Raw genomic sequence first — 27052 nt, forward strand, 5'->3', positions numbered from 1 at the left:
TATGTGTGTGTGTGTCTGTGTATCCCAACGATATTTAAAACTTCTAATGTACACACTTATGCTAGTATGTGACTAGGAAATCCAATGACGCCACGGTGCCTTGAAGACTCCCGAGTGAGTTGCAGCCATAATTCACTATAATATGCACAAACGAAACTTAGAATTATTGGCGGTGCAAGGAAATAAAAATCTCTAAAGATTGACGCTCCATTGGATAAATACTGCACTGAATCTAGTTGTGCTAATTGACTCTCGCAGGCATTAGCAGGATTAAGTTAGCTCGCATCCAAAGTTCATTACACAGATAAATGCTTCTTTTAGCCCGCTGAGAAGCCCTTAATGCCAACTCACCCACACGCAATACAACATGTTTGTTAGCAATGTTCACTGTGGTGGGATCCTAATGTTGTGGCTGATGCGATTACGGCAAAGCGGGCTGACGTGTGATCTTTGATAACATTCGGGAGTGTTTTCTTTGTGCATTTACAGCGATGAGTGACACAACAGCAGGTGCTCAGAGAAGCGTGGCGAGTGCTTTCATTTTGCCACTTACACGACAAATTGCCCAGACAATGGACCTGGCGAGCCGGGACGCTAATTCAATTGCAACTGTTGACTCCGGGCATTCTTCGTGCGCCGCGCAAGGGAGGTTCCACTGGCGAAGATCATCCGGACGGTCAAACAAAATGAAAGGCAATATTCTTTACACGGGCCAAAGATAGTCGGCCTAATATGAGACAATAGGATTTAGGGATTCCATGCGTCACTCCCGGCCTCAAGTCAAAGTGATTTGGATCAATAGTGTTTTCCAGGCGAGTCAGGAACACAGAGAAGGGGGTGAAAAGAGCAAATTTCGGGAGAGACGCGATGCATACGCCGCAGGAGCTGTAGTCAGATTTCAATGGTGTCAAATTAATTTCCGGGCTATCTGGGAATTCAATTAGAAAAAGCCCCCCTTTTCCCAACTGCCTCCCTCTTTTCTCCCTCGCCTCCTTTGTGAGTAAGAGAGTGTCGGACATCCCAGCGTGACAGATTACACTGCTCAGAGTGCATATCAGGCCGAAGTGTTGAGGCCCACTAATCCGCCCTCTAATTCTCAATTAGTGTAAAATGAGGCCATAAATCACGCAGACAGGCCGATCGATGGAAACGTTGTTTTGCGAGTGATTGGCAGCCTCCCCAAAGGTTACCGTTTAAGTTGGTTTAAGGTTACGGGGAGGCGGGACGGCAGCGCGATGCTAAGTGCGGCCGGCCTTGCGGTCGCCAGGGCTCGGGTGGGGAGGCGAGCGGTGGCGGCGGGGGCCGGGGGGGTCGAACTCAATCTATATGATGCAGGGCCCGCGTCCTCTGGGGGATACAGCGGAGGGACAGCACCAATTTTTAGCCCATCAGCCGTCCAATTTTTCTCCTTTTCATACCTGCTGTAGTAAATGAGAAACAAATTAAATTTCAGCCCACTATCTCCGCAGAAACCATTTAAATCCTTTATGGAAACCAAATTGTCCCCAGACAAATCGCCTCTGGTCCTGTTGCAAATACACTGCAGCACGGCGAGCGAAATAAATTTGTGTCAGTGTGGATGTGGCATTGTCTGTAATGCCATTCATTGGGAGGATGCTGGTGAAAGAGGGAATAAAATAAGAGGGCACTCCAAAACAAAAGACCCCAAGCATCGCCATTCTCCTCCTTCGCCCATGCGCTCCCTTGTGCGCACTCCTCCCGTTATTAATTTTCGGCCAAGAGTTTTTGCATTCATGAGGTTGAGATTGAAATGGAAATGAGGGGTGAGCCAAGTGAGCGGGCTCAGCAGTGACCGCAGCCAAACTGGAAGAGGAGGAGGGGGAGCAAGGTAGGGGGCGGTAGGGCTCCAACGCACCGACACGTGTCGGCGTCGGGAGGGTTGCCATCCAGCCTCTCATTCCACAAGATTACCAGACCCTCCTGGACATCAATCACCTCATCAGGGAAACAATGCATAAAATGGGCCCAACAAGGGTGATGAAAAATCACTGACAGTGCAGGATTAGAGAGCGGCGTAGGCTGCACGGGAGGACGGGAGGGAGGGAAGCGGCCCGACGCCAAGTCGGATGATTAGTCACATTCACAGGGGAGATGCAAGGAGAACGCTTCAGTGAGGGAACGTGATGATGAAAAAGAGAAAACCAGAGATTACTGTACAAGTTGCTAAATCACTCCGATACGTCTACGGCTACTTGCTAACATTTTTTAGCTTAAAGCTAGTAGCACACGGGCAGTCCATATGATAGGATGACTCCCTCCTGCATTTCATCTGTCACGTTTGAGAAATCGACTGCTGTTTGCAAGCTGTCTATTGTCTCGTTTTTTGGAATCTCAAGCACCAAAAATGTGCCTGTTAAGTCCCGTTACAAGTTGAAAAATTAGGAATTATTTGAAAGGTCTTGAAACCATGCAGTCTATCCATCCTCTATCCCCATATTAAAATGACTTTACAGTAGTATAAAAAGTAGTGCGTGATGTGATTTGACCTTGAAAGATAAAAAAAGCTGGTGCAGACCAGAGGCGGCTGATGAATCAATTAGTAGGGCGTATGTGTACAATGTTCCCTCGCTATATTGTAGTTCTTTTATGGCAGATTCACTACAACATAGCCTTATATTTGCCATCATCATCTTTTGCAAGCATCCTTGTTACTCTATGGATTTTTACCACATTTTTCTTCCCCCTAGGTGGACAGATAGACAAAAAGAACTTTTTTTCTCGAGGGAATGTGTTTTACAAAAACTCAAACCACAATATTAGAGCTCATCGGTTCCAAAATCCCTGTTCCCTCATCGTAGGTGAGTTTGGAAATATGCTCAGAGTACACTAAGAATATTCGAGACTCAGAACTTCGTTCAAATGTACTGTTTGTTCATTCACAGTGTCCCGTAAAATGGGGGGCTGTGACAGTAAAGGTCAAGGAAAATAAACTGCACTCAGGCAGAAGGCCAGCATGACATAACATCAACTGAAAGCTACAGTAATGTTCATTCTTATCTTAAAACTGCTTATGTTAACTAAAATCCCACATTAAAACGTTTTAAATGCCTTTTAACTGTATCTTTAACATAATGTTTTCAATGAAGGATAATTTGCTTTGCTATTTTTATACCTAAATTATACCATACAATGTCATAGGTATGTCTTGATATTGCTCTGTAGACAACAGTAAATTACTAAACCATAGGTTTAGGCTGAAAATGTATACATGGCTCAGCAGAGAACATGAAGCTACCCCATGTGCTGTTTGCTAACAAGTGAACTTTGACAAGTTTTGACTCTGACATTATTGTAAATGTGTTTCCCTCCTGACCGGAAGTTAGCATTCTACTCAATACTGAGTGCAAAAGTGCTACATGTATATAGTCCACTCAGCTCTGAGTGGAAGATAGCTGTGTCCAAACGTGCTAATTCTCTTGTTATGAAGACCTACTGCACATGTGCAAGTTTTAAGGAGTTTGTGCAAACTTGTTGTGCCACAAGGAACAATCACATCATGAGTTAGACAACACAGAGGTACAAATCATCTTTACTGGTTTATTTTACTCATCAGAAAATTGATATGCAGTGGTTCCTCAATTTACGAGTTTAATCTATTTCATGACCATGTTTGCATTCCAAATACAACCAAGACAGTGGAAAAAATGGCACTAATGTAAAAAAAAATCAAATCAAATAAAATTGCAAGACAAAACTTTATTATCATTTAAAGTTGCAATGTTATAATAAAAATGTGAAAAAAACATATTTCTCATAGTTATTGTTTCTCGAATAGAACTCACATTTCAGAAAAAAAACCTGTTTTGAAGTTGTAGGCCCAGAAAACTTTCCCCCCAAAAATGTGATGAGGGAAAGCAGATTCATTTCTTAGAGACCACAGTCTTGTGAGAAAATGTTTTCATTGTTTTTTGAAAGTTATAATGGTCGTGGAAAAAAATTATTAAAGCAAAGGAATTACTGCAAAAGATTTGTATTTTTTTAGATTACAACTAACAGTCGCAATAAAATACAAAAGATTGATTTTGATAAATGGTATCTCAAGGACTATTGAGGACATAAGAACAGCCCTAACATATTCTGAAAGCATCTCAAAGTTTGGGTTTTACGTGAAAAGTTCAAAGATGCTTGATGCGAGTGTCACTAGTCACACAGCACACATTAAAACAAATTCAAGGATGCAAAATGCATTTTCTGGTTTCTTGAAAAAAAAATGCTTTAAAATGACACCAGTTTCAGCTTAAAATTCCTAATTAAATATATATGAGTTGAAACATGGCAAAGACATCTTCAAGAAAAAAATTCATTATATTATGAAAGGAAAAATAAACATGCAATGTGCAACCCTATTTTTTTCAGAACTTAAATGTGTAGCATCGTGAGAAAAAACATGTTTTAACGTGACATTTTTTTACATCTAAACGTCTGAATGTGATGAAAAATATAAATGATTTTTTCAAGAAAACAATTTTAATACTTTTCGAATAAATACAGTAAGTACTAACAGCAAACAAGCAAAGTGGGATTTTGCTTTTGCTCAAAAGCGTATTCCGTTTTAATTGCTTTCAACCTGTGACAGTTCTTTGAATTCTGATTTGCTGTGTCACAGGGTCACAAGGAGTAATTTATTGCATTGTATGAGATCGCGACACTTGGGGGTGGTCCGCCACGAACGTTGACCATCCAGGTACTTTCCTAACTTTGTCTCGAGTCACAGGAAGGTCATCTCAGACTCGTGGGGTGTTACGGGATGTCATTATTACACTTTTGGGGTTCATTTTTGAGAGCGCTGGAATTCCTTTCCAGACGTGCCAGACGCCTCCATTATTATTACGAGCGTTCATACCGGTGGGCTCTTTATTTTCTCCCCCACCTACCTACCTTGCAGTTGTCTGCTTTGTGTCCTTTGCAGGAAAAGCCAATGTGCTGAAAGGCAGCTTCTCGCCTGATATCGTGCGAGTGCCGTTTGCGCTTAATGCTAGAAAGCGAGTCGAGAGACGTGAGGACCTCAGGGGATTCTCTTTGTCGTGAAAGTGACAGCCTCGCCCAAACGACGTCTCGTAATTTGATTAGCTTACGATGACAATCTTTATTTATAGTCTACGCGGGGAGGGAGGGAGGTGTCTCTGCTTGGCGGTTCTCCCGCCTAAATAAAAACAAGCCACGCTCGTGTTAGCTTGGGGCTAATTACGGACGTGTCGTCCATCCGGCGCCCGGCCCCTCATTAGGCTTGTGATCGCTCGTTTCATTCCAGGAAAAGGGTCGCCGCCTCCTCCGAAAAAAACACCTTCCATATGCATGAGGATTACATCAGAGGCTGCTGTGTTGTGGAAGCTTTTGAAATAATCATGCGGCAAATGACAACGCCTGGGGATGCTACGGCACAGCTCAAGAGGCGCCGCTTCCACAAAAGGGGGAAAATAGGTTGCAGTGAATCGGAAACGTTATTTATATTCATCCGTTTACATCAAATTGTTGCGCTTGCAAAAAAAAAAACAGAACAAAAAAAGAGGGGTTTGTACTCGGGGTTAATGAAAAAGTCCCCTGGCGTCAAGTTACCTATTCGTCTGTTGAAGCAAACATTTCACTTGTGCGCCACATGTTTCGCAGACGAGACCCCCGTAAAAGTTGTTCAATAAATTTTACAGCCAAGCGTCATTTTGGTTTTAATTGAAAGTCGGCTATAAACGTCGTTTCACCCAATCCGAGCTGCTTTAGATCAAATGACAACGACTTCAACCTCGCCTTGTCTCCCGCTAAACACCCCGCCAGCGCTGCGGCTGTCACTGTATTTTGTCAGCAAAGCGTGATATTTCTTCAGGAGTTCTCAACCCGCAGCTCAGCGGGGCGGGAATGAAAATAAGGCGGCCATAAATCAGCTAGCACGCCGCGCAGGTAGGCGGCAAAGCGGATCGGACACCAGCCATCACGCTTTAATCACACGTAATAGACAGGTCGCCGCTCTCTTTTCTAGCGCGTGCTATTTAAATGTGCCTTATGTTTGTTTGTTTGGGTGTCAGAGGTTATTCTTTGGTGGGAAGTCATTTGAAGCGTTCACATCAGCGCTCTTCAAAGGTCGCCTCTCGCTGTGATACAGAGTTTCTTCTTTCTTTTTTTGACACGCTGCGTGTCAAACGTTAATGTTATTGTTGGCAAGGCTCTTTTGTAAGCGTATAATTTTATGCAGACTTTTAAAAAATTGATTAAACAAGAGAATGTCTTCACCAGGTAAGTGCAGTTTGAGAGGTACGCATTGGCTTCACTTTGGCTCATAGTTCATCCAAAGGTGCTTGTTGAGTTTTTCGCGCATCGAAGTAAGCCATTATGGACCCTGCAATCTGTAGAAAAGTGTCTTCCGCAAACTGTTCCCACAAACTTGGAATCTCATCTAAAGATGCCTATGGGGAAACATCAAATAATAAAATTCAACTTGATCACAATCCCTTTCAAAATCTTGCTTTAATGTTTTTCATATTTTAAAACCCTTTTGCCACTTTAAATAATGGCAACATGGTGACAGTTTGAATCACAGAAGAGTTCAGGATATGGATCTCGGCTGGTTGATTGACTAGATTTGCTTTGGGATTAGATTAGGTTTATGGTTAGAGATGGAACAACGTGGTGATGGGTAAAACTTTTTTGTGCCCCCGGACGCCTTGTCCTACACATAAGCCCACATGAGCCACTTGCTACTATATAGCTTTTTGCAGCGGCATCAAGGAGGCTGAGTAAAATCAAGTCCACTATCTGTGGACAGAATGGAACCTTTTACCATTTTAACGGGTCCACTTGTGCGCATAGCCAAATCCCCTGATATCTTTTGACCGTCTGGAGAAGTGGGATGCGGCGGGAAGAGTCAATGTTGGCTTTGTGATCGCACTAGCTAGCAAGTCTGATGGAAGCTGCGAGAAAATCATGTCTATTTTAGGCATTTTTGCATTAGCTGCTTCACTTTTCATTTAGTCTTTTCTTGTTTACACGGCACTTTTTGAGCTTGACTTTGTTAGGCATGATGAGTCAACGATGGCACCAACATGAAACTTTTTTTTTCAACTCATTGACCATTATTGACACTCATTTTGACTACCAGATGCCAAGGTCAGATGATTGTATAACCCCCATTGTATCTAGCCACACATCATAACTGACTGGTACCGAGCTCCTATAATTCCATACTAAGGGGAAAATATACAAGCAGAACAAAAGAAAACAATCAAAGCTGCCTGCGGCAACAATATACTGTACATATAAAAACAAAAAACCCTGTGAATGGTGAAAAAGCCAAAAACAAGTGTTTTACTGTCATCAAAATGAACTGGAGAGCCAACCACTACTCATCACAACAGTTGAATTTTGTACCAGTTGTCTGGCAGTGTGCTCCTAAACACATTTTCGTCACGCCAAAATTTTCTACAGTATAACTTTTTACTGAATAAATTAAGCATTGCTGGCCTGTGCAAAATCTCTCCTCCGCAACACCGGAATGAAAATAAAAGTAAAAAAAGGGGCATGTCTGCTCGGATAAGGTACACATGTATTTACTCTTATACGGGCGGTGTAGAGGGTGTCCGATGGATCCCCATTGTGATGTTACTTAGCGACCCGAGAATGGAAGTCCCTTTTTTATCTACCCAGGTGGTGGAGACAGCACTAAATAAGCAATGAATTTTTAGAAATGCATCAATAGAAGAAAATTACACCTTGGAGGTGTTCACGGTGATGAAGTAACGTTGTAAGATGGTTAAAACGTTAGCTTAAAAGTTGAAATTCCATGAGTCCAGCAAAAGACTAATTTTGCCTGATTGAAGCTCCTGAACTCACTTTTGTTTTTTGTTTTTGTAAAACATAATCCACACATAAGTGAAACTTAAAATACTAAACCACAATTATACTCGTATTGATTACAGTACTTCCAAAATCAAACCTCTGTAGTGGCAAAGATGACACATCGGAGAACAGTAAATGAAAGCTAGCTGTATAATTAATTAATTCTCAATTACATACACAGACAGACACAGCAGGCGGTAACATAAATAGAATGTTGTTCAAAACAACACTAATGACAAGCAATAAGATGACGTAGTACCTAAAGTGAACTTGTTAGAAAAAAAAAACAGCTCCATAGTGGTTGGTTTCAAAAAGCATCACTCACATGCCTTATTATTAGAAGAATATGCGCCTTAACTGGGATAACAAGACTCATCCTGTGCATTTCCTCTTGTCACTGTCAAAACTTTTCATGCGCTCAAAAAATAAAAATGTGTTTGCATTCTTTAATGATGAAAATCTGTAAAAGATCAAGTTAAAAACAACATCCACGACAGTGTAACTCACAGGGCTACTGCAAATGCGCGACTAATGATGCAGCCATTATGTGGGTGCTTCAAGGCAGTCAAGGGTTGCTCTCCTCAAAAGCGCAGCTGATTATGCACAAACTCCTGCACCAATAAGTCTCCATTAAAGGCCCTACAGGTCAAATGGTTAATTATTCTTCCTTTTCGTTACGTTTTCAAGAAGGAAATTGCTCTCCCACCTGCCTTTAATTTGCATGTGGACTTGTATCAAATTAAAAGATTAGAGAGTAATTAAAAGGCAGTTGAAAAAAAGGAAAAAAAACAAATCAAGTAAATCAATCATGCACTTGATTTTCTGCTGTAAACGGATTGTTAATGAAGTGCTATTGTAATGCGCTTTCACCTGAGGAGCCACAATGGCGGTCCCTGAGGAGGAACGGACAGATGCGATGCAGCTCAAGAGCTGCCGTCAATTGAGTTACAACTTCATTACATAACGCCGGCCAAGGTGCATCAAAGCATGCGAATCATAATGCAATATATCGGACATTAGGCTGCAGATTGACATGTGACAATGGGGAGCGGGTGTGGGGAACAGGAACAGATGGGCCACCCTTTTTCTAAGTGCGTGCTAACATGGTATATAGGTTGTCCAAGGATCACTCGTATTGATTGAATTCCTGCCCACAGACATGGCTCCGATAGCTACATGTGTCAGTCACAATTCCGTCTGCTGGAAACCCAACACGCAACACAGGCCGCCAGGAGGGCAGGAGCGGCATCGCTGATAGTCGCCCATCTGTTACACCAAGCGTGACTTTCCCCATGCAGGCTCAATCATGCTCATCATCATTTGTGCCATGTCTATACCGACGCTGATATTTTTAGTGAAAATAAGTATCTCCCATAAAATATGTACTCTTTCCTGCATAAACAACTATTACTTTATCCTATTTAAATATAAGGGTAATAAAGTTAATAAAGTTTATTCATAAATCGAATGTTTTCCCCAACAAAATGAATTGAAATTGAAATAACCTAACACACTCCCCCAAAGCTTACACAACTTTAACACACTGTCAAATAAAACATCATAAATGAGAAAAAAAATCACGTGGGAGCCAAAATTTGGACTTCGAGGAGATGGAGAAGTGGAGAAGTAGAAAGTCTTGATACAACTATCCATTGCAACCATAGCTAGTATCAGAAACTAGACTCAAAAGCTAGACTCGAGTAGTAAAGAGGAAGACAGTTTGACATGAGAGCCTGAGAGACTGACTTGACATTGTGACAATGTTTAACTGGTGACCTAGAGCTTATGTACTGTCAGACATCAGTCCTATATAGCACAATAAAGCATAATAAAGAGCCATAGCAACTGCATGACAACAGATACATCAAGGACCAAGCCAGTCACAATCACAAATATACAGTATCCTTTATGACAAAGTTGGCAAATGCAAAAAAAGACAAAAAATAACTAATATATGTCCATTATGACAAAGGTGAGAAATATATTACTATAGCAATACTGCATAGCAACTGATGTCACAGTAGAATTTATTGTAAAAGATGATTTCATAATGCTTAATGTAGGGGTGAGTCACAACAGCTTTAGCTGGGCGTGGCCTTGCGAGAGCCATTAGCAACATGGTCTGGGTCTGTGTGACTCTCTGGATGTGGGGTTGGGTCTATCACAGCTACTTGCATGTCTTCACAATTTGGTGTATTTGTATTTTTGGTGTACCCTGAAGCCACTAAACGAAAACAATTTGATTGAGCTTAATTTTCACATAGGTCACACCCACACAATTGTGGGTTCTGGTTTTTTTTGTTTGTTTTTTTTTTTTTTAATCTGTTAATATAGGTCAGGAAACTGAATTCTGCGGGAAATATACAGCCCAAGCTATAACTGTGGTTCTTCATATAACTGCAAGCACAAAATTTCAGGTAAATCTGGCAGATCTTTATCTTTTATAGGTGTCAAAAACTGGTGACAATCCTAGGCACCACGATGACACCAAAGTTATACATTTGTGGCTTTTACTTGAGCAAAAGTTTGCAAATGAGCTTTCCAGAAAATTTTTTTATAGATAAAATCTAAATAAATTAATACATCCATTCGTCTCCAGCATTGTGGTTCACAGTTCACAGTTCATAGTTCTGAGGTCCGCGTTCAATTCCAGCTTGCTCCGAGCTTCCTGTTTGGAGTTTGCATGTTCTTCCCGTGCTGTGATGGGTTCCCTTCAGTCGCTCCGGCTTCATCACTCATTCCAAAAACACGAATAGAACGTATATTAGACACTCTAAATTGTCTTTAGGGGTGATTGTGAGTCTGAATGTTTGTTCATCTTTGTGTGCCCTGTGATTGGCTGGCAACCAGTTCATGGTGGCTCCCGCCTACTGCGCGAAGACGGCTGGGATAGGCACCAGCAGGCCAGTGACCCCTGCGAGGATAAGCGGCTCTAAAAAATGGATGGATAGATGAAAGAACATCATCCTTGTTTGGTATCACACATCAACGGGAAAGCTTTGAAAAAAGACACTGAGCTGAAATTTCATCCAGATGGTGATAGCATGTCAAATTTTAACCTAACCCATTTAATTATCACACTACCAGCGTTTGCCATCTCTTAGCTAAAATACCGCGAGAATGACGTAGAAGGAAATGACCGGAAAATGGTCAACCAACTGCACAAGAGTTAAATAAGTAAATAAATCTGCAAATAGGGAATTTGGGGACCCCGTGGCACCTTTGCCAAATACTGTGGGAAGACTAACATTTTTATAGCTTTTTGTTTGCAGCACTTTTGTGTAAAACCTTCTGAATGGGTGTAATAATTTCATTCCCCGCTTGTCTGGAACTTTACTGGAACCTACTTGTACTGGGAGCCGTCTTTGAGCTAACTGGGGCCACAACATGGCGCTAGTGTAACACCGTGTTCATTATGGTCCTTTGACTATTTTTCGGCCTTGAGTGTTATTCTAGTCGTGGACTGTTTGTAATTTCTTTATTCCTACGGAAGGAGCACTGAATTTACTTTGGCCGCTTCTATCGCCCCTTAGAATGGCCTCCCTCTCTCGTAAACAGGCCCTTTAGAAGTATCGTAAAAAACGGCATACACGTTTCTCCCGCAACATTCATCTGGTGTGAAGTGTAAAATGATATTAATATCATTATATAACCATCAGCATCAGCCACGACCACAGACGTCTCCCATCAATTATCTGTTATTGGAGCTCGTGTATCCTGAGTATTGTGATACGCTTTGATGAATGCTGCGCTCGGCGGGTGCTTGGGGTCCCCAGGATATCGTTCTCCCACTGATGTACTTATTAATAATAAATTGAGCGAGGTGTGTGTGAGTTGTGCCTCCCTCCTCTGTGATTACAGAGACGGCGGAGCGTTTGAAGTATCCATCTTAATCCGTAGACACTTTATTAGATAAAGCAAACTTGCTCAAGACAAATCGTGACGCCTTTGCAGGCGAATAACCGCGACGCTCCTTTGCTGTCTTTATTTGTCTTCCTGCTCATTCTTAAATTATCCCTTTGAACCAGCATTGATTGCTGTAAAAAGAGGCGAGGTGTCAAGAGAGGGGAAGCGATCCAAGCTCCCGCCTGAATGAAACCACCAGAGGTTGTCTCTGGAGTCGTATGTCATTTATTCATATTACCAGAGTCGGCCTTAAATCGCCGGCCCCCTGCCGCTCTAACACTAACAATACATAATCTTCACGTGTCACACCCTCAAAGAAAAATATAGACTTGTTATTTATGCCTCCTTTGCGCCTCTCCGATATGTTATTTTTTTCGTACCGCAGCATTATAAATCAGCCCCAAGCTGCACTTTGCGAAAACACACCGATTGAGACGGCGCACAGCGGTCACCTCGGAGAGGCCGTAAATTTCCCTGGTAACAAAGTTAACATTGATTCCAATATACGCGCTTGTCCGCGTGTAACAACGATAACCTTTTAGTACATTTGGAAAACATATTTGACACCTATTCAATTAAAGAATGATTTTTCTGTCTCCCTTGGAAGACAAGCAATGGTGTGCTTGGAGTGTAAAATGAAGTCATAAGGTAGGCGAGTGGGGGTTGGTGGTGGCGCTCGAACTGGCCATAAGATCACACGTTTCACAAATGTCAATGTCTCGCAGCCCTGGGAAGGAATAATAATAATTACATTTGACGATCTTGAATATAAACCAATAAACCTTTCAATTGACAGCGCTTGTAATTCTTTGACATCATATTTAAGCATTGACAATTTTTAATGTGAAGTATTGTCACCATCTCTCCAGGCACTGTATGTGATGCATTGTAGTGTGGGCAGAGATTCCCTCGAGAAAATTGAAAAGTAGAAATTTGTTAAATTTGGAATCGTATAATCTTGCATGCAAGTTACTGTTCTCAATCACAATTCAGAATTGACGGAATCAGCTTCAAACTGTGTCTTATTTGTTGAGTTGAGTGACACGAAGGGCCATATTTTCATAGGCGAGGGCCTGTGCACTTAGCGATAAATAGGCTTTTATTCTTTTTTTGCTTACCATGTCCGAGAATTTTCCAGACTCTGTTGCGCCTTGCTCAGCCTTCTGGTGGAGAGTGTGTTATTTTTAAAACGCGTCCCCCTGTACGTCCGGCAATTTGGTGAACAAAAGTAAAAATTTAGAAGGACGAAAAAAAGCTAGAAAACCAACAAACAGAAAAGTTCATCTTTAATAGATGAAGTTACGGTCACAAATGATTCTTGCGATAAGCCACACTACTTAAACCCCAAAGTAGCGAAGGAACGCGACTTTACTTTGACAATGGCTGCTTTCTTATGACATTATATGCTAATGTAATTACTTAATTAGCATTTTCTTAACTAAAACCTTCAAGAATCCTCAAAACTGTTCTGAAGACCTATCAAATGTGCCCAACACATCATTTTGCTCTACCATCCTTTTAAGCTGCGATCCTTGAGTACAACCAGTTTGCGTGCCTCTCGTGTGTGCTAACCGTCTTCCCAAATGGAATGAAACGTCACACTCGTTCTTTTCATGATCCCCGCTCAATAGTTTCCATTTTAAGTGCACACATGAGAGAAAACGCCTATGCGTGTCCGATCTTAAAGAGCAGAATTAGCGAGGAATGTATTTTTGCAGTGTCACATTCAGGTTAACATCGACTTCAATGAGATGTGACAAGAAAAGCTCATAGTCTTGAATTTGTAAAAGTATCAAAGAACAAAAAGAGTGAACAAGTACGCTGCTCTCATTTTCCCTTTTCCCAAAAAGCGGGAACACATGTCAGTCGCTTTGTGTCTGTGTATGTGTGTTCTCACCCAGCTAAAATATTTTTCCTCGCAAAAGCACCAAAGTGACAACTCCATCAGTGAAAGTAGTTTGTCCGCCACCATTCAGAGAAAATATTTTGAGAAGCTGAAGTTTGGGAGGAGTGACGGACAGCTCTGACACGCCGGAGCACTTAGACAATTACGAGGAGTTTCTGGCAGTCACCACATCTGACACAACACAAACATGGCCGGGATAATTTTACACTACACCGGCGGGCTATGGGTCACTTGAAAGGAACACAGGGAAGCTTGCGTTTCAAGGCCAATCATCCCAAATTGGCCCCTGTGAACACAAGCTATTCTCTCTCGCTCACGCGCTCTCTCTCTCGCGCTTTCTCTCTCGCTCTCTCTTTCTCCCGCTCTCATATTTTGATGTTTTAGATAAACATGACAGATGTGATCCTTTGAAGTGCAGCTGTCACTCAGCCGCTTTCCACGATGGGAACCGTGGGAGAGAAATGGCGCGCAGGTGTGGCCGCACCCCCTCTAGGTCAAACTGATAGCGAATTGTAGCATAGTACTCCAGCCGGGAGCCATTTGCAAGAACAAGAAAGGGAGTGAAAACCTAATTTAATGTCTTAGGTTCTTGAGCCAAGCTAGGCTAAGCATTCCAAATATTGTACAAGCGTAAAGTCCAGATCTCAGCACAATACAGCCAGTCGGCCACATCGGCTCATTGTCTCTGATCAGCCCTTGCAGTGTAGTCAGTTTTGATTGTTGTTGTTTTTTTTTTTTAAATGCACATATCAATGTCAGTGCAAGCAAGCAGGAGCTACAATGTGTCTGCAGTCTTGCCAATTTGGTGCCATTTTCATTATATTTAGCCAATTTTCAGACCACTCCAGCAACTATTTCTACAAAAAAAGACACTACAACAGTAGTCGAAATTCGAGCAACATTTTAATTTTTTGCTTGGTAGAAGGATTGGACATGATAATGCTCTAGTTTGATTTCTTTTGGAGGGCCTTTGCCCCAGTTGTTTTGGTTGATTCCATTGTTAAACAATATTACTTGAAGTAATACATCAATTTATTCAAAGGTTTGAGTTCTCTAAGAATAAATACTCTACAGAATGTTCATACAATAATATGTGCTGATTTTGAATCATCAGTTTTAATGTAAACTTAACTTTCATAGCTTCCACAAAATGTCATACCTATTCATTGCTTGTGCATAATTTGGTTGTCAGCAATTATTATCAACACCTCTTATGCAAAACTGCAATTTTATCATTTGGTTCATTTTAAATGATTGGAATGATAAGTTAATAAATTATTTGATCTATTGGCCAGCACTGTGTACAAATCTGTAGTAAATTGAGTCTATTCTTAGTCAAAACTGTACTGTCAATCATAATGTATTTATTTTTTAACTTGATGTTTAATTTGGGACTTCTGACAAGGAATGGCCGATGAGTAGGCATTTGATGCATCATATTCATATTATTTCTACACACATACATTCATGCCTGTCGTTAGTTTGAACAGAAGACAATCCACTAACAATGTCGAAAAAAAAAAATTGGACTACACAGATTAAACTGTGTTTGTGACATCTGCATACAAAGTGTAAAGTTGTCATTTTGTTTTTGCATTAATACAAATGTTTATTTGGCAGCTTTTGCTTTTAAGTGTGAAACCTGTGCTAAAATAAATAAATAAATAAACTTCTGGCCCAGATGTGTAGGATTTCAGTTACATATGCTAATTCTTTGTGTTGAAGTTTTGGAACTGCTTAAAGGGAAATAGAGAGGATTTTTTTTTTTTTTTTTTTTGTTACTGTCTCATTAATTCACCACTTCCACCAGTGAATGCAGCATGTCACATAATAATGCGCTTCAAAGGCTGTTTATTTTCCACAGCTAGCCGCCTCTAATTCGCTGTGAGCTGGCATCAAACATCCAATTGACAGACATCCTTGTCACTTCATCATTGCTAATTCTCTGTGTCCACTCACAGCGGCTAAAATATTCAGACAACAGCTTTGATAGCAGACAAGCCAATATTCATATAGTAGCCTTTGAATCACCGCACACAACACAAACACACACGTTTTCTACTATTATTTTAGTAACGGCATGATGCTTTTGGTGCCTCTCAAAACCTCTGCAAAGTCGTTTTCAAACTACCTTTAGCATAAACGCATAACGACATGTCCACCAAAACTCATAACACCTTCCCCAAAAAGACCAGGTAGATCACCACGAGATACACCTGGGCAGTAAGAACCATTCTCATGGCCAGTACTCTTGTTCAAATGAATCCTGACCAGACTTGACAGACATCAGACTTTCCTTTACTGTGCATACCAACCACACTAAAAATGCATTTACATTAGTTGCTGTTAGTTTAAAAGCTCATTAGCAATGGCAGCAGGTAAATCAGAGAAGCCGTCCTCCTCATCGACGCACGCCTTTGACCCATGCGACTTGAGCGGCTCTATATTTAAACGCGTCAAATCTGACAACATTGTTGCTTGAGTTCACTTCCGAGCTAATTGTTCTCCAGATGTGCGAGCATTCCTCTAATCACGCTGCATTGCCACACCTGCGTCGGGGTGCAGGTTAATCTGAACTGAGCAGCGATTTCAAGGCGAATCAAAAAGCCTCCTGATTGGATGACAGTCCCGCTTAACTGTGCCATCTCCAATGGACCCAGACCTCCTCTTGACAAATGAAAACGTGCTTGAGAGACACTCCTTGGAGATTTTACTCACACAGCGAGTGTGAATGCACACACTATAGCGTCACAGAGTCCAAACTCATAACAGTCAATGATGGACAGCCTGATGTGGAAATTTTTTTGAAGTGACAGGATAGACTGGGTTCCACCGCAGGACCCCCTGCCTGATTTGTTTTGCGTTTCCCTCTGCTTAGATGTTGTACCAGGGAATCACAACGATAACCGGGTTTACGGTGAGACTTTTTTTTTTGGCATTCCGATCGAAATCTTTCCAAAAGAACATCTTGGGTCACTATTTAGTCCCTGATTTATTCCAGTCTGCCGTTTACGTGCTTGTTCCGTTAATCAATTCGGCCGTGTGACATGTCAGGATCAGTCAGGTGATTTGTAAATACGCAATTTATTTGTATATTTAGCACAATAGTTCTAATTGTTTATCACTTATTAAAACAACACCTTCATAAAAACAAGTTACAAATATTTAAAAGATATCCTCCCATTACGGTAAGATGCCACCATTTTAATCTCTTTATACAAAGACGTCATGACATATTTACGTCAAGACACAGCATGCGCAGGCCGAACACAGCTAGGCTATTCTCATTGAATGTAAATAAAACTCTATTTTGGGGGAGTTGAAGGTGTGACAACTAAAATATTCAAGCCTGTTGAGCAAATGATCTCCAAGATGCAATACAGTATTTATCATAAAAATTGGAGGTGGTTAGTTGGTAGTTATGTTCAGTAAACATAATCAAATGGATTTACCAATTATTAGTCATTTACATTACTATGATTTGTCATGAGTGAATGATTAGGGTTTATTTTTCATCTGTGGGCCAAGGAAAAAGATTGAAATGACATAAAAAAATAAAATAAATAACACACCCCATATCCACTCCATTCTCACTTCTCACTCTGTTTTGTCAAAGCAGTTGTCACTGTCTAGCGTCTATTTTCTACATCACACTAGGGTGTAAAAGTGCACACAGTCACATGTTGCAGTCATCTAGCCTTTACTATGATTTGGAGATAAATTTCCTGTTTGTGTGGTTTTCTCTTCCAATTTGAATGCACCAGTTTAGCCATATTGAAAGGCTAGTAAATAATTTGATTTGTAATACTTTATGTCAGTGGTCTATTTGTGCAAGACCCTCCTCTAACAATAGAGAATCACTGCTCAAGTACAGTTTGTGCATCGGAGCTTCAATTTTAACATACTAATTACGGGACGCGGTCATCCTCTAGAACCCATTGTCTGTGAAATTGAAGAACCTTAATTTTTATTCCAATAAGATGATTACAATATTTACTTTTAGTAAAAATTAACTGTGCACTAGGGCTGGTTTGTTTCTCTTAGTGCAGCCTTATAACCTGGTGTGTCTTGTAACCCAGTGTCCCCTATATATAGAAACTTCCCCAAATAATACCTGTTTATTGAGACTTTATTTCAAACTGAAGAGTATGATTCATTTTGGGGGGAACAATAATGGTAAATGGACTTTCGATTAAACGGCACTTTTGCTACTTATGATGCGGTATCGGGAGCAACTGGGGGTTCAGTGTCTTGCTCAAGGAAACTGACATCATCAAAGTAGTCGGGGAAATGAACCCACAACCTTTCAGATGGGAGACGACTGCACTACTACCACTGAGCGATACTGCAAAAAAAAAAAAAAAAAAACCCAAACAGTACAAATCAAACAAAGTAAAATAAACATTGATTTGAAAATACATTTATAAAACCTTGAAACTATTCTAACTTAACTCGTCTGATGCTTGGGTGATGTGGTGCACAGCTAGCAAGCTTGGATGATTGTGCTCCTCCTGAATAGTGCACCAAAAATAACATGTTCAAGATTCAAGAGTTATTTTGTCAAGTTTTATTGTCAAATGCATGTAACAGCCATAAATATGAATAGACATATACGATCCAGTCTTTTTGAGCTGTGTGACTGGCGATTCAAAGCAAACATCTTTGCCTTCCATTAGCTTTGATTGTACACTCGCCCCTACCAACATGGCCGCCATGTAGACATGTGAACCCGCTCTCGTCTACTGTTTATCTGTGACAACTCTATACTCTGTCTGTTGATTGTGCTACAACACTGTTTATTAGAGGAACAAACAGACTGACACCTACTGTGAAAAACAACAACAACAACAACAACAAAAAGACTGTCTTTGTGCTATGTTTGTAACATTGCTCTATATATTGGTTCTGGGTAGCAACTAACTGCAAAAGGAATCAAAACAATGCTAACTCATGCCAGCACTCAGACGCTAAAGCTTGAAAGTCATTTAGCCACACTTAACTGTCAAAAAACAATTAGGGCAAAAGCATAATGGCTGCTCGTACCACCATACTGTAAGTATCGGCAATGCTCAAACGCTCGATACACTTCATGAATTTTGCATCGGGGCCTTGTCATTAGCATAACGACACTATCAAAGATATTAGGAGCCTTCATTGCTGTTCTTACACGGGGATCTCTCTCAGATCTGCTGTCAAGGAGGTGCATCTCATCCGGTGTCATCTCACGCAGACCGCGCACCTCCACTCCTAATGAGTGTGCATGCATGTCTGAGCGTACGATATGTAAATGGTAGCATTGAGTGAAGCAAGGAGGGGGTGTCGTCTGTGGGCATGCGTGTCATAAATCTTTATAAAAGAGGCAGCATTGTCTCTGCCCGACATCCTGCTTTTTCAGTGGCTCATCATGCAATAACGAGACTCTTTTTTTTCCTCCTACTGCTATTCCAAAACAAGATGTAAAAATGCAACATTTATTAACATAAGAAGTTTTCTGACGGACGTCCAACGTGAGACGATGTAATTACCATCTTACTGTCTTCCTACTGCTGCTGGAACCCTCTCTGACGTCCTCTGAAGCTCTTCCTCCATCGCTGTAATTATTTTTCTGGCGGGACAGAGAACAAAGTACCCAACAAAACATTCTTCATGAGCACAGGTGCACAGCCATGTTTCCAGGTATACACAAATAATAATCACATGTATGCCCAACTTTCCCCACTCGCTGTCTTGTTTACATCTCTTGCCCATGTACAACAAGACATCAAACATGTCCATGAGGATGCAGAAGCTGACCATCAAATGCCAATTACACGCAAACAGAGGATCAGGCCAAATTTGAACTCCAATTTACTCAGTGGAGGAAATCCCAATCATCAGATGTCTCTAAAAAATAAGTTCTGTCCTGAAACATATCCGGACCACAATATCAGTTTGTGTGGTCTGTGAAAGTTTGCCATTCATTGTCTTCTGCTCAAAACTAGTCAATACATGAAAATTAGAGTCAAATAAAGGCAAGGCTAAGTGATATGATAATCACATACACTATTGTGGTGCTGACACTGAACAAATGAGTTAAGGCAGTGGTTGTCATCTCTTGTCACTGGGGGCCCCACATTTTCCTTTTGTCATTAAGTTTAGGTACCCTTTATATACAGTAAATTAATAATAAAGAAAATGTCGTCTAAAAAGTGCTTTTGAAAATGTGTGCATTAGGGTAAGGGTTATATATTTTTAATATTCTCACTAACAGTCTGGTTATAAAGACAGGAAATAATTTTGTATAGAAAAAAAAGAGTTAGTTTGTTGACTCTATTTCTAAAACTAAAGTACATAACAGGCAGCTCAGTGAAAGTCACGTCTGTCTCTCGGATCAGAGTCTCAAATTCAATTCCAGCTTGTTGTGGTCTTCCTGTGTAGAGTTTGCATGTTCTTGAGCCTGGGTGGGTTGTCTCCGGGCCCTCCAGCTACCTTCCACATTCAAAAAACATGCTTAGCAAAGTAAATTGGACACTCTAAATTGTCCTTAGGTGTGAATGGTTGTTTGTCTATGTGTGCTCTGCAATTGACTGGCAACCATTTCAGGGTGTCCGCCGCCTACTACCCGAAGACAGCTGGGATAGGCACCAGCCAGCCAGTAATCCTAGTGAGGCTAAGCGGCTATAGAAAATGGATGGATGGATGGATGGATGGATGGATGGATGGATGGATGGAAGGAAGGAAGGAAGGAAGGAAGGAAGGAAGGAAGGAAGGAAGGAAGGAAGGAAGGAAGGAAGGAAGGAAGGAAGGAAGGAAGGAAGGAAGGAAGGAAGGAAGGAAGGAAGGAAGGAAGGAAAAATGCTCCTACGAGAATGTGGGCATGAGTTTAGTCTGCATGGGCAAAATGGGGGCGGTACTCAATAAGGAACGTAACAAAGTAATGACCCCATCATTTTGTCTGATTGAGTGGGCTGGTAACTGACAGCGCAACAATGAGCAGGACTGCCTAGTAGTGGGTCAAAACAGGGTAGGCAACTCCGGACCCAGAGAGCCGCTCTCCTGATTGTCTCCTTGCTAGAACACACCTGATTCAAAGGATCAGGATCGTTATGAGGTTTCTGCAAAGCTTGCTGATGAGCTGTGTGGGTGTTTTTTGCTTGTGAAATAGCATTCAAATGTTGTTAGAAAGTCCCAAAAGTTTAATTTGAATGATATATGCCCTTTAACAGAACAGAGCAGAATGAAAATGAGACCAAACTGGTCCACTTAAAGTGTATCAAGATGCATATATCTTTTATTGGAGAGATATATGTAGTCAGCACATCCGCCTCACTGTTCTGAGTCCCAAATTTAATCCCAGATTGCTCCAGCCTTCCTGTGTGGCATGCTGGCTTCCTCCCACACTCCAAAAACATGTTTGATAGGTGTATTAGACACTCCAATATGATGACCTCTGGCAGGCTGTTCCATAATTGTGGACCTGGCTGATTGCAGCATCACCGTTTGTTATGTATCTCACCCAAGGAATACTTATAAGACCAATTTCAAAGAACCAAAAGATTTGATGTGATAAAAGCAGATCAAATCAATAATATGGCATGTTTAAAAACTGATAAATTAACCTTAAAATCAATCCTGGAAAACATGAGGATCCAATGCAGCAATTTTAAAAATGGTGTATGGCATTCGCTTGTTTTCCCCAGTTAATGGAGCGCGAATAACCCCTGCCGAAAGTGAAATCCATGAAAAAGGTGAAATATAGGTGAAAAGTATTTATACTTTACATATTTGAGACAAAAATGACTATAGTATACTTTTTTTTTACTTCGACCTAAAGAGTAGTACCAGAGATGACCACTAGTCTTCCATGTTTAATCAAACGTGGTGATCAAATGTACATTACACTTGATGTTTAAAAGATTTAAAAGTTCTGTCTCGATACTGTGGTTCGTCCTAAAACCCAGATGACATTTCTCTTAAATGTTGTTTGTATTTAAAGAAATAAAAACAACAACAACAACAAAGGAATACTGCTGCCTCTCTCAGGTCAGTCTTGTTACTAAAATAGATCTGGTAGAAAAGATTGTTGCAGAGATTGTGGTTATCTTTATACGTACACCATCCTTTGTAAGAGCAGTAAGAATGCATGTTCGCATGATTCAGCCCCTCATCATGTGTGGCTTCGCTCACATTAATGGTAAAAATCGTGTGTACAAGACTTAACAATCACCCAGCAGGCGCAGGAGGCTTGCCTGCAAATTAGACTTTTCCTCTTGCTGTACATATTGTATTTTCATATGCTGACGGCTGCATTACCGGTATCGGCATGCCGCAAGTGATTTGTGGTGCTCATTTGAGACTGATGGAACCTGGTAGCTCTCACTGAACTCCTACTTGGCGGCAAGCTAGCCTGTCTTTATTGCATTACATGCCGGGCACATTGATAATGGGCTGTTGCGCTAATAAGCGGATAACGCATTCAATCCATCACCCGGTCGCGAGTTTTTACCGCTTTGAACGCAAAGCCTGGCCCAGCGTGTAGGCAGAATGCTGTATGATTGAGTTCATTTTGAAAAAAAAAAAGCAATACACAGTCGTTACTGACAAATGGTGTCGCACATAAGAACTGTGTGCAAAGTTGCTCATTATTCACTCCTAACTCTTTGTCTGCAATGGGATTACCTTCTCCTTTTTCCATATACACCCCCACTCCTCCCTCCCTGTCCTGCTCCACGTCCATGATTACCACATCGCCTCCAGCCACTGAATTTCAATTGGGCCCGCCTATTATTTTCCTCCATGTGATAGTAATTATTTACAAATTCGTGAGCGCTCATGTGAAGTACAGGATGTTCCATTATTAGTCCAGGGGGGTTGAAGGTGGTGGCGAGGTCCTGTTGGTGAAAATGCTATTAGTGCAATTACATTCAAAGATGGCCACAGGTAGCTCAAGCCCTGAGATGCCGTTGACCCAATCTGATTATTATTATGGACTGCCATGGCCGCTGATGTCCATGGTGGCTCAATGGTGTGTTAGCCATGAGGAGGAATCATGCCCATGGTGATCTTCATGAGAAAGAGTCGGACGCTAAGTCGTTATATTTCGTTATTTGATGAAGGCTTCACGCAAATGACTTTGGGATGAGCAGGAAAATAGATTACAGAGTGCAGGGGGTAATTGCAGGGTCCAGCTGATTAGGCAGGAAGGAACCTCACGTTTCATTCAACTTCACCACACTGGAGCAAAATCGTGTCTTTTTCCCACGGTTCATGGATTTGCACTCCTTCACTACGGGCAGGGAACCAGGGGCTGAGAAAGTGTGATAGACTCCAGGGGCATAAACTTTGAAGGGGAAGACTTCATAGTTTGAATTTGAAATCCACCATCTGTGACATCGGTCCTGGAACTTTTCTGACACATGTTGTGTTAGATCAGGGATGTCAAACTCATTTTTGTCGCGGGCCATTTTTGTGCGAGAACTTCCTTCATTGGGCCGATATGATGAGGAAACCAAGTCGATTTTAAATTGTCTCACAGTATTATTACTGTATACAACAAATTGATGGCTTAGTTGTTTTGAAATCAGAAGTAAAGCATTCTAGTATGTTCATTTATTGTGTACTGTAACAGAACAAACCAAAAAATCTCAACATTATTTTTCATTATACACGATAAGCTAAAGTTTTGGAACTGAGTTTAGCAAGGGTCATGGAAACTTACATGATTTGCTTTCGAAGCCACATAAAATGACGTGGCAACGGGGTGTGAGTTCACTTTATCATATATACCTGAAGTTGAGCAGCATTTGTGTTTCACCAAGTTTATGATTGTGTGTGTATGTTAAAAGACTGCAATTAATAAAGGTTTCAAATGTATTACCTTTGAGTGGTTTTCTAATCGGTGCACTCTTAATTGAATCAGCTGAAGGCATCATTTTTTCCTCTCATTTTTAGTAACATTCTTGTGTGTGAATAAGGATGGATTTGGACGTTGGTTCAGTTTACCTGCGTCTTTTTTTGAAAATAATGCTGTAGCAACCTCAGCTAACACCAGATGTTGTTGAACTGTAACCCTAAAACCATGATATGTAGTTTACCATGATTTTTGGGGTATCTGACTGATTATATGTTTTGAGCATTTATGGGTTTGTTTAATGTGTTTTTTTTTCATACGGATTTGCAATCACATTACATGTGGTCCGGATCAATTAAGATACATGTACAGTGGGTGGCTCATAGGCTGTTGCTTCTTTTCACTGTTGTAAACATTTGCTAATTTTGCATGTGTAACTATGATTGGTACACCATTGTGATTATCACAACAAACCCATTCTAATGGAGCCTGCACACGTCCTTGGTTGCACGGCTCCTGGCCCGAAGCATGCCACAAGGCATATGCACGAACAACACAACACTTGCTTTTGTATGAGTAGCACACAAGGCAAACACCCTGCAGAGACAATGCTTAGTTTCTCACCAAACGCTTTGTTCATTATGCGTATGCTACAGAGACGAGACATGTCTTACGGAGAGAACGTAACGTCACTCAGCAAGTGAGGCTTCTGGATAGTCCTGCTGTAAACACGTGTTCCTATTCCAGAGAAGCAATCTGCCAATTGCCAACAAATAATATTGCCAACAAATAATATTGCCAACAAATAAATATTTGTTTAGCAAGTTATACCTGAGACAATATCACTTTTTTAAGAGTCTCTTTGTTTTCTTACCTGTACTGTTAAATATTGGTAGCAAGAAAAATAATTAAAAAAAAATTGCTTTCCTAATAATTACCATATTTTTCAGTTTACAGTTTTTAGAGATACAAAATGGTGTCAGCCATTGCACGTTTAGCTACATCCACACTTCCTTTTCTCCAGTAAGCCCTTTTGACACGGGCTTTGTGCTTTTCAGTGCACAGTGCAGTACAGTGCAAGAATGATGGCAGCTCATCAAAAATGTGACCAAATTTGGCACGGGTAGCCAGATACCAAACAGGCAGGAGCCTGGTGCTTTCACCCACTGGTTTGAACATAAAGTAGGGCATTGGAAGCACAAACTGTATTGGATCAGACTCGTAATGTGGGCACTCACACAATCCGATACACAGAAAAAAATTATCGGGTAATCTAATGAGCACCTGTCAAACAAAGTTTGATGATAACAGAGAAGCTTATTTGGTTGGCTTGAAATGATGCTGGACTGAAGAGCCGGCTGCTGGCGAATGACGAATGACAAAAGGCAAACTGACAGAGCTGCTTCTGCTTAAATATCGTTTCTTTTTTAGCCTCACGACATGTTTTTTTTTTTTTTTTTAATGTTCTAAATTATTAGTGGTAAGGCAGGTTTTACACAGCTTTTTAGTATTTCTTAAGATTAGGCCCAGTCTACACCCACTTTTTTGTAGTTTGTGAAAAGTTGTTCAAGGGTACACAGTACATTGTATTTCTAAAGTTAGCTTGTAAAGTGTATACTGTAGACAAGCTTTGATTCTGGTAAATTCAGTTTAGTCTGTATACATATGTACAGTACATATGCAAGTTATTTCACAACTTACAATATTAGTGTATTTGAAATGTGAGGCATTACACTACTATTGCATTACTTTTATATTACTCTCACCAACATAACTGGAGATATGGATTCACTATTTAAATGTAGCTCATTACACTCATTACAAATCCAGTGGAAGGCTGGCTTAAGCCTAAAAACAGTACAAATAAGTAAATCTGTATTGTATTGTAAAACTTTAAAGATAAGATACAAAATCTTTTTTTTAGTATTTTAATCCCTATTTTATTAACTTCACGGCATAGTCATGCATTGTTAATTCTTTAGGCAAAGGCAGTTAGTGCGTTCCACAATTTAAATGAATGAATATTCAAATTCAAGTTCAGTTGGATAGGTTATTTGCTTAATTTGAGTGCTTAATTTGAGTTTCCGTATGCTTCCTCGTGATACACATTGACCAAAATTATTTATAGACTGTTATTAATAGCAATTGTACAGTGAAAATTAGTGTTAGCTTACCTTGTCATTATTGCTAGTTGCGACACGGATCTCACTGGCATGTTTTATCCCCACTCTCAATTCTTCGTGTGTTTTCTTTTTGCTAACTTCACAGTACTATGGCACCGCGCTAAAACATTTGTCAAATTACTGGTGCACAAAGTCCACCTAGTTATTCTATTCTTCTTACCTTTATCTTTAATGAACTGAAAGGTGTATGTCCATCTTGAGTTTATATTGTCCATATTCAATCTGTCGTCTGCTGCTGCCGCACTCATCTCTGCTGTAATAGATACTAATAAAAGGAAGTACATTTTGGTCTGAACTTTTCTCCTCCGATCTTGCAGTGTTTTTGGTAAATTTGGGGGGAAAAAAAAACCCACCACGCTCAAATTAAAAATGCATTGTAATGCATTGCATTCCTGTTATTTGTACAGAAAAATATATGACTATTTTTTGGTGTATAATGCATTACACTTCCATGTTACAGCAAAAAGTAATGCATCAAAGTAATTTTATCTTACTTTTGTAATGCATTATTCTCAACACTGCCTATGTATGCCTTAAACATCCAATAATGGCCAATTAGGTCATCACAAAACTGCATTCCCAGCCAAGAAAAACACAAACCAACCATCACAAGAATGTACACAAGCACAGCTAAAGTTAAAAAAAAAAAAAAACAAAACGCAAGAACGAGCTTGGGGCGTTTCTACTTCAAATAGTACACAAAACAAATAATCTGACTAAAAGCGTAACCCAGGGAGACCTCACCCTCTGCCTCATAATTGTCTTCTTTCATGACACCATCCATCCACAGCTTTACGGCCCGCCGGCTGATGGTGGGCTCGGGCAAATGATAGGAATTGTGTCAGCTGTGGGTGGAGAGGTGGGGAGGGGGCGACCTCCGCAGGGAACGCTCCAGCCGACCATCGGGATAAACAAGCGAAGACGGACATAAACAGCCCTGAACGTGTGTACATGCAGTGTTTACGCACATATTAGCATGTTAGCTCTTGTTTGAAGCAATTGTGGGCTATATAACGGATAAAACAACCTTTTGCACTCCTCGCTCTGATGTTGGGAGACTTACCTGAAGACAGCATTATTAGCGCCACCTTTTATTGATATGCAATGTTGGCAGCAAATACTAACATTGTGTTTTCACCCACGCCTTCTTCCCCCTTGGACAAACAAGCGCACTCTGGCCTCAAAGCGGCGCCTCATGCTGGATATGCGCGTCTAATTGGCTGTCTGAGTCACCGCAGAGACGAGCACGAGTTCATCCAGCTTTAGCAATCAACCTACACAGAAGCACAAGCAGGTGCAATTGCGCGTCTCCGCACAAGTCCAGTCATTTGCTGGCCAGCATTCATCATAACAAGAGCAACTCAATTTAGCCCAAGCCAATTT

General features: G+C 40.8%; 1 long non-coding RNA gene across 1 annotated transcript in view; it reads right to left on the bottom strand.

Annotated features, from left to right (window-relative positions):
• The window catches only part of LOC148423099 (uncharacterized), a 104086-nt gene extending 77601 nt beyond the window's left edge, over nt 1–26485 (bottom strand). Inside the window, exons 1-2 of the long non-coding RNA XR_015865535.1 lie at nt 26414–26485; nt 19183–19262 (exon numbers count right to left, since the gene is read on the bottom strand). This is a non-coding gene — a long non-coding RNA (uncharacterized LOC148423099). The remainder of the gene's footprint in view (nt 1–19182; nt 19263–26413) is intronic.
• Between the last annotated feature and the right edge of the window lie 567 nt (nt 26486–27052).

The sequence above is a fragment of the Hippichthys cyanospilos genome, chromosome 5, assembly GCF_059441005.1.
Source record: "Hippichthys cyanospilos isolate Australia breed blue-spotted pipefish chromosome 5, RoL_Hcya_1.0, whole genome shotgun sequence".
NCBI lineage: Eukaryota > Metazoa > Chordata > Actinopteri > Syngnathiformes > Syngnathidae > Hippichthys > Hippichthys cyanospilos.